Here is a 7777-nt window from a genome sequence, read left to right as displayed (position 1 = left end):
CTCATATTGGTATCCCGTGGAAACTCAGCTGCTGACCCCCTGACGGCCCCGAATGGTGTCTCACTTGGTGCGCAATTAGTTATATTGACTATAGGTGTGTTTGTGGAGTGTTACTATTATTCGAGTTTTGAAGCCTTGAGAAGCCAGAGAGAAAAGAAAGTCATATATTACTTGAAGAAAACAGTCTTCTGGGATGTGGCACCTTGTAGATGTGGAGTTAACCGACGTTTCGGAGGAAGGTATCGCCTCCATCTTCAGGGTAGAAGGAAAAAGAAGAATCCGCAAGCGAAGAGACCGTGAGAACCGGTGCAAGCAGATTGGTATTGGAAATAAATACAGCTATTTGAGACCAGAAAGTGGGGGGGCAAGTCTACATGGGAAATGAGTGGAGTGGGAGGGGGGAAGGGGCTGGAAACAAAAGCAGGGTTTTCTATAAGCTATTGTGTCGGGGGAGAGAAAGGCAAGGTTAAAGGGAGGGCACTAACCCTTTAGCTGGGGGTGGGGTGTGTGTGGGTGTTTGCTATGTGAGTGGGTCATGGCCTGTGTAGCATTGTGGATCTGGCATCATGTTCCGGGGTTTTTTTAGGAAACAGATGAGAGGCTTCCATGACTTGCTGAGACAAAAGCCCCCTCCTTGTTCATATTTTCAGGATGGAGTTCGATCTCGGTGGCTTCCCTAATGATGCGATCCATATATCGGATCTTGGTGGTGAGGATGGAGGTATTCTGAAGCTGAATGCGATGTCCCAGATCCAGGGTTTGCTCGTGGCTGCTAAAACAGCACAGCAGCCATGAGCAAACCCTGGACGATATAAAGAGCCTCCACATCAAGATAGCCAGGTGGCACAATATCTGCCCCATATAAGAGAGACGAGGGGAGGACGAACATGAGCCTGCATGGTTTACGAATTTTAATCATTGACAATCTAAAAAACTTTTAATTAGCATCAAGGAATTTTATACAATTTTTTAAAACTTACGTTCCCAGGAAACTGCTGTGTTTGTGAAATGTTCTATTCTGTGTACTGTGTGTTGTAACATATAAGTGTACGTACTTTACGTGTAAACAAATTATGTGATAGTGGTTACCTATTTGTAGTGATGTTTGCCCTCTGAAGATGGTCCACAGAGACCGAAACATGTAAGGGTGTTAAATTTTTATGTAGTAAAAAACTTACAGGTCACATTGGATGGAGTGATTTATAATTTGTAATTGTTATTGTGACGGACCAGAATGAAACAAATCAAAAATAAATTTTAACTTTCCATATATGGTAAACACAGTGTTGTGAGAATGTACTGGCAGAAACTGCAACACAGCAAGCAAACAGTATGGTGTGACTTGAAAATTTTTAATCTTCAAGACTTGATTTTGTTGTACAGGTATTATGTAGGTGTTATCCTATAATCATGTATCACTTATTTCCTTTTATGTTCCTCTCAGTTTGTCTAATACAGCCATCTCTGTTCCCCCCCCCCCAGAATTCACCTGACAATTCTGTCCATTCTGGCCCAATCACTGCACCTGTATATTGTCACGTGTTAGCTGTGTGACGTGACAGATAATTTCACGCCAGTCTTGGATGTAGTGAATATTTATTGCACTTCACTTTTACACTTACATAATTCACATGGGAAGGGCATAAGAAATTGACCCCTCCCCAATTGGAAGAGATCACTAATCAAACACACACAATACCTGGACGTATATGGATACATAACGAACAGGGGAGACTGGAACCTGGTTGGTTGGGTAATCAATCAATCAAAAATCAGATGGACATTAGGTAACTTCAAGCCATTTAAGTCTGCGGGAACAGATGGTATTGTACCGGCACTTCTGCAGCAGGGGGTGGAACATTTAGTCCCACACCTATGCCACATATTTAGAGCCTGCATGGTGCATGGGTTTATCCCTGCAGCCTGGAGGCAAGTTAAAGTGACATTTATTCTGAAGCCCGAAGATGAATCAGCCACACACATCTTATGTGATTGTGAGTCTATAGCTTATTTAAGATATCACCACCTGGGTCAATTCTTCATGGAACCAAGTGACTTTTATGATGCCCTCATAAACGAAGTCCTACATTTCATTCAAAGTGTAGGATTAATAAGGGGTTAATCCAAAGGGGAAGCACAGATCATTGAAGGTCGCAGTGCGAGGGCCAGTTTTATGGCCCACCCCTCATACTCATAAGTAATTCACAGTGTCAATTATTGTCACTTTCAGTATCACAATTACTGCCTCAACTGTCAACTTAACTGACGCTTTCAATTCTCAACTTCAACTGTCTTCGATAGCTGCTATATTTCAACTGAACTCACTGGTGCATTGAACCCCCTTTCATAGGCCTCTCGCAGACCACACAGAGAACATCCTATGTTGTTGGAACGTGTTTACCAACCGATTGCATAGCAACAGTCGCTGCAGGGGCTCCACTGGTGCTTGATGTCACAGCCTAGCTGGGAGGGGTGTTTACTAAGTGTTGTGTAGTGACAGGATGAGTGGGGATATGTGACGTCACTTGCGGAAACACAGCGTTCACGTGACCTACTTCTTTTTGTGCTATCCAAGCATTCACAAAGTTGTCGTCTAGCAACGCACCAATACACTCCACAACTCTCCCATTGTGTGCGTGCCCCGAGGCCTCTGTGGCTCAACAGTTCCTGCATAGAGCAAATACACCACAATATGATCTACCTGCTTATGACACTTAACTTGATGTTGGACTGCTTCCTGAATGGGATTTTTTTTGACAGATATAAATTCTTTAAGTAATTTACTTGTGTTAGATTAGGTAGTGAATGTTTGTTGAATTCTGTTTTTAGTAAATCAAAATGAACAAAGTAATGTGTCTTTTTACATTACACCCAAACTACACTCCACATAGTTTACTACATACAAAGGATTTATGAGAATGACCTGGACCTTAATGTTTTCCAAAAGATGTCGGCACCGAAATAACAAAACACTTTTTGTGTTGCAGATGGTTGAAACACTGCTCTCACCACTAGTATGGTGGTACTGTAAAACCCATGGGTATGACAAAATCTCGAATAACATACTCAAAGCCTGTTAAAGCTTAATTATTGAACCTTTAAGTTACTTATGTAACAAAGTGATACATGAAGGCATCTTTCCAGATAGATTAAAATATGCTACAATAGTGCCTGTTTATAAAAAAGGTGACAAAAGTATGAAATCAAATTATATACCTGTCTCCATTTTAACATCAATTAGTAAAATATTTGAGAAGATAATGCATAATATATTACTAAAACATTTTAAGTAAACATCACTTTGGATTCAAGGAAAACCAAGGAAGTGAAAATGCAATCTTTAGTCTTATTGCCGGAATATTAGATTCATTAAACAAAAAGATGCAAGTCTGTGGAATCTTTTGTGACCCACAAAAGGCATTTGACTGTCAGCTATGAAGTATGTATATTATTGAACAAATTAAAGTTTTATGGAATAAAAGGAAACTAATATGACCTATATAGGTCTTATCGAATAGAAAACAAAGAACTACTATATTTAATGGAACAAATAGTAGTAAAGTAAATTCTCGATGGGCTGAAGTAACCAACGGCATCCCACAAGGATCGATAATGGGACCACTATTGTTTATAATATATATAAATGACCTGCCCAAGATTTTGGAGACAAAATGTACTCCCATTCTATTTGCAGATGATGCAAGTTTTTTGAATGCGCAAACAAATCCAATAAAATTTAAATATATAATAAATGAGGTATATAGTGTACTGGATGATTGGTTTAAAAAAAAACTTAATGTCACTTAATACAACAAAAACATATGTGTATTACATAAATTTCACTACAAAAAATGTGACAAGAGATATGGGAGACATAGGAACTACACATATTTTAACAAGTATGAATCACATAAAATTTCTTGGCTTAAATATCCAAAATGAGATAACCTGGGATAGGCACATAGATGAGGCCATAAAGAAATTAAATACAGCTTGCTACATGATAAGAAACTAGTATCTACTAGAAACTAGATTAGTATCTACTAAAACTCTAAAAAGTGTTTATTACTCATATTTTCACTATCATGACATACAGATTAATGTTTTGGGGTAATTCGTCACACGCCGAAAGAATATTTAAGATACAAAAGAGAGCTATCAGAATAATAAATGGAAGTAGTTATAGAGAATCATGCAGGGAACACTTTAGAAACATGAATATACTCCCTGTTAACATTTGTAGTAAAAAATAGAGAAATGTTTAATATAAACAGGGATTATTATGAAATAAAACACCAGGCATAATATGGATATGCATGTGAACCAGGTAAACTTGATGAAATATGGCAGTGGAGTATTTCACATGGCTGTGAGGATGTACAATGCATTGCCCAATGAAATTAAAACCTTTAATAATATAAATAATTTTAAACATAACTTAAAGGACTTTTTGTATACTAATTCATTTTATACATTGAATGAATTTTTATTAAGAGATAATCATTGTGTATATTAATGACATGTGTGATGCAGTTGCCCACTCTAAGTGTCTGCTTTTTGCTGATGACGTCAAAATTTACCAAGCCATTATTTCTCCTCAGGACTGCTATCTACTTCAGTCTGATGTTAACTCTATACAAGGTTGGTGCATTGCTAACTGTATGCAACTCAACATCAGTAAAACTAAAGTTATATCCTTCTCCAGGAAAACTAACATACCTATCTACGATTATAAACTGTGTCAATCGTCAATAGCCCAGACCGATTCTGTAAAAGACCTGGGAGTGTTTATTGATGCTAAACTATATTTCCATGACCAAGTAAATTACATTTTCTCTCACTATGTTAAACTGTTGGGTCTAGTTCATAACATTACTTTCAATTTCTCATCTCTAGACTGTATGTTCAGATTGTACACTGCATTAGTTAGATCTAAGCTTGAATATGCATCCGTAGTCTGGAATTCGATTATGTCAACTGATGCCAACAAGCTGGAACACATCCAGCAGAGGTTTATGGCCCTTTGTTTTAATTGTTTCTATCCTCAAGTTCATTACAACTATTCTCTTGCTTTTGAGGAGTTAAAATTGCACACTTTATGTACTACGAGACATCGTCTTGATGCTCTCTTTCTTATTCACATTTATTTTGGCTTGAAATTCTGCCCTTCTGTTCTGGAAATTGTTGGTCTCCGAGTTCCTTTTTGATTTATCAGACTTTGCATTGTTCAATGTTTGCTCCTCATCTAAAAATTGTCCCTCTGCTAGATGTGCAGTAGCTGCTAATGTCATATTCAGGGATGTTGACGTATTTGGAGCCAGGAGAGTTCTCCCCAAACGATTTTTAAGTATAGTATAATTGTTAGTATTATTACAGGGTGGGGAAACTTCCTTCTTGTGAAGATGCATTGTGAAGGGAGGGGAGGTAGCAGAAAAGTGGGGATAGGCTCAGCGCACGCAGCAGTCACGGAAGTTTCTGTGTAATACCCCTCAGTAGGAAACATGAGGTGGATGAGTGAGCAGCGTGCATTTGCTGTCGAAGCCCATTTTTTGAACCATTCATACATGGCAGTGCAGCATGCATTCCATACTCCAGAAATAAGCCCAAAGGTCTGGTTCCTGACCGGAAATCGATTGCTTTGTGGGTAGAGAACTTTAGGACAACCGTGAGTGTGGTGAGAAAATCATCAGGACGACAACGGACCGTTACAACGCCAGAAAATGTGGAGGCAGTTCGACAGTCGATTTTGAGATATCCAAGATGCTCTGCTCGTAAACATGCAGTCGCCCTAGACATATCCAATTGTTCAATGCACCGAATTCTTCACGAACATCTTCATTTCCATCCCTATAAGATGGTGGTTGTGCAAGAATTGTCAGCACATGCTTTCCAGAACCGAATAATGGCGCACGAAATGTTATTGGAAACTTTACCCCCTGACACACTTGTTTTCTTTAGTGATGAGGCACATTTTCACCTATCCGGATATGTCAACAAGCAGAATATGCACTATTGGAATGGTAACAATCCCAGAGAGCTCCATGAGCGGTGACTTCACAGTGATAAGGTGACAGTATGGTGTGCGTTGTCAAGAGTTGGGGTTATTGGCCCTTATTTTTTTGAAGAAGACAATCATGCAGTTACTGTTGATTCACAGCCGTATGTGGACATGATAAAAACTTTTTCGAACCAGCTCTTGAAAAAATGCATTTAGGAAATGTCTGGTTCCAAGAGGATGGTGCCACAGCCCACACAGCCCGAGCTTCAATGACAGTTTTGAGGGCAAAGTTCCCCGGATGGCTCATTTCACTTCGAGGTGACATCCTATGATCACCTGATCTAACGCCCTGTGATTTTTTTTTATGGGGATACCTCAAGGCAGTGGTTTTTAAACACTGTCCCACAAACCTGCTTCAGCTGAAGGATGTTATTCGGCAAGAAGTAGCCCAAATTCCAGCGCACATGTTGGAACGTGCAGAGGGGAACTTCAGAAAACGGTTGCATCAGTGCATAGAGAACGGTGGCCACCAAAAAAAAAATTAAAAAATGGTCGCACAAGTGTTACGCATGAGGAAGGAGCCAGACGACCATTCACGGCCACAAATGAGGATAACGTTGAGCGTGCACGTGACATGGTTCTGTTAGACAGACGAGTGACTATTGATGAAGTGTCAAATTATCTGCAAATTAGACATGGTTCTGCCTCCGAAATCATCCACAACAGACTTGGGTTTCATAAAGTCTGTGCAAGATGGGTCCCAAAACAACTCACAGTGTTGCATAAACGAACGCACTGGGACATCTGCCAACAACATTTGGATCATCACTGGTGACGAAACATGGATCCATCATTGTGAGCTGGAGAGTTAAACGGCAGAGTATGGAATGGGAACATCCACAATCGCCCAGCAAGAAAAAGTTCAAAAGCCAACCATCCACAGGAAAACTGATGCTTACAGTTTTTTGGGACTCACAAGGCCCAGTACTGGAACATTATCAGGAGAGGGGCACAACAATAAACAGTGCTCATTACAGTGAGATGCTTACCAACAGGCTAAAGCCTGCAATTCGAAGCAAACGCCGAGGACTACCTTCGAAAGGTGTTGTGTTTTTGCACGACAATGCCCGTCCACATACTGCTGAAACCCTCTGGAAACTCAAGTTTGATGTAATGGCTCATCCTCCGTATAGTCCTGATCTCGCCCCTTCTGACTACCACTCGTTTGGTCCACTCAAGAGGCACCTCGGACCAAGAAGTGAATGAAGCGGTGCTTGTGTAGCTTGCTGCTCAGCCGAAAACCTTTTCTGAGGGCATCAGGAAGCTTATGCAACGATGAACCAAGTGTGTTGAAAAGCAAGGGGACTATGTTGAAAAATGATGTTAATGTAAGTGTTCTATTTGTATTGAAATAAAATTTATAGCTACATTGCAGATAATTACTGACTTGCCTACGTATATATTTTTTAAGGATTTTGTCCTACCTGTAACCGTCCCACTGCTATGCATCTTATTTGAATGTAATCAACTTTATTAATTTGAAAGCTTAATTATTCAAAATGAAATGCAATGAACAAGTGTAGTGAGACATAGGTCAATTCTTGTATGTAAGAGTAAGCGTCTTCCCACGCTTACAACAGAAACAGGAAGACACCCGTCAAAGGTTTATTAGAGGAAAGTTACATTAAAGAATAGCTAAAGAATTCTTTGTGAATTCAATACTTGGCAGTTTGTGCATGCCATAACTTAAAAAGAGTGAAGTTTTTAGGACCCAAGCGA

Source organism: Cryptotermes secundus, unplaced genomic scaffold (genome assembly GCF_002891405.2).
Source record: "Cryptotermes secundus unplaced genomic scaffold, Csec_1.0 scaffold3532, whole genome shotgun sequence".
NCBI classification, from domain to species: domain Eukaryota; kingdom Metazoa; phylum Arthropoda; class Insecta; order Blattodea; family Kalotermitidae; genus Cryptotermes; species Cryptotermes secundus.
The sequence above is the reverse complement of the archived record's forward strand: the minus strand, read 5'-3'. Positions refer to the sequence as shown.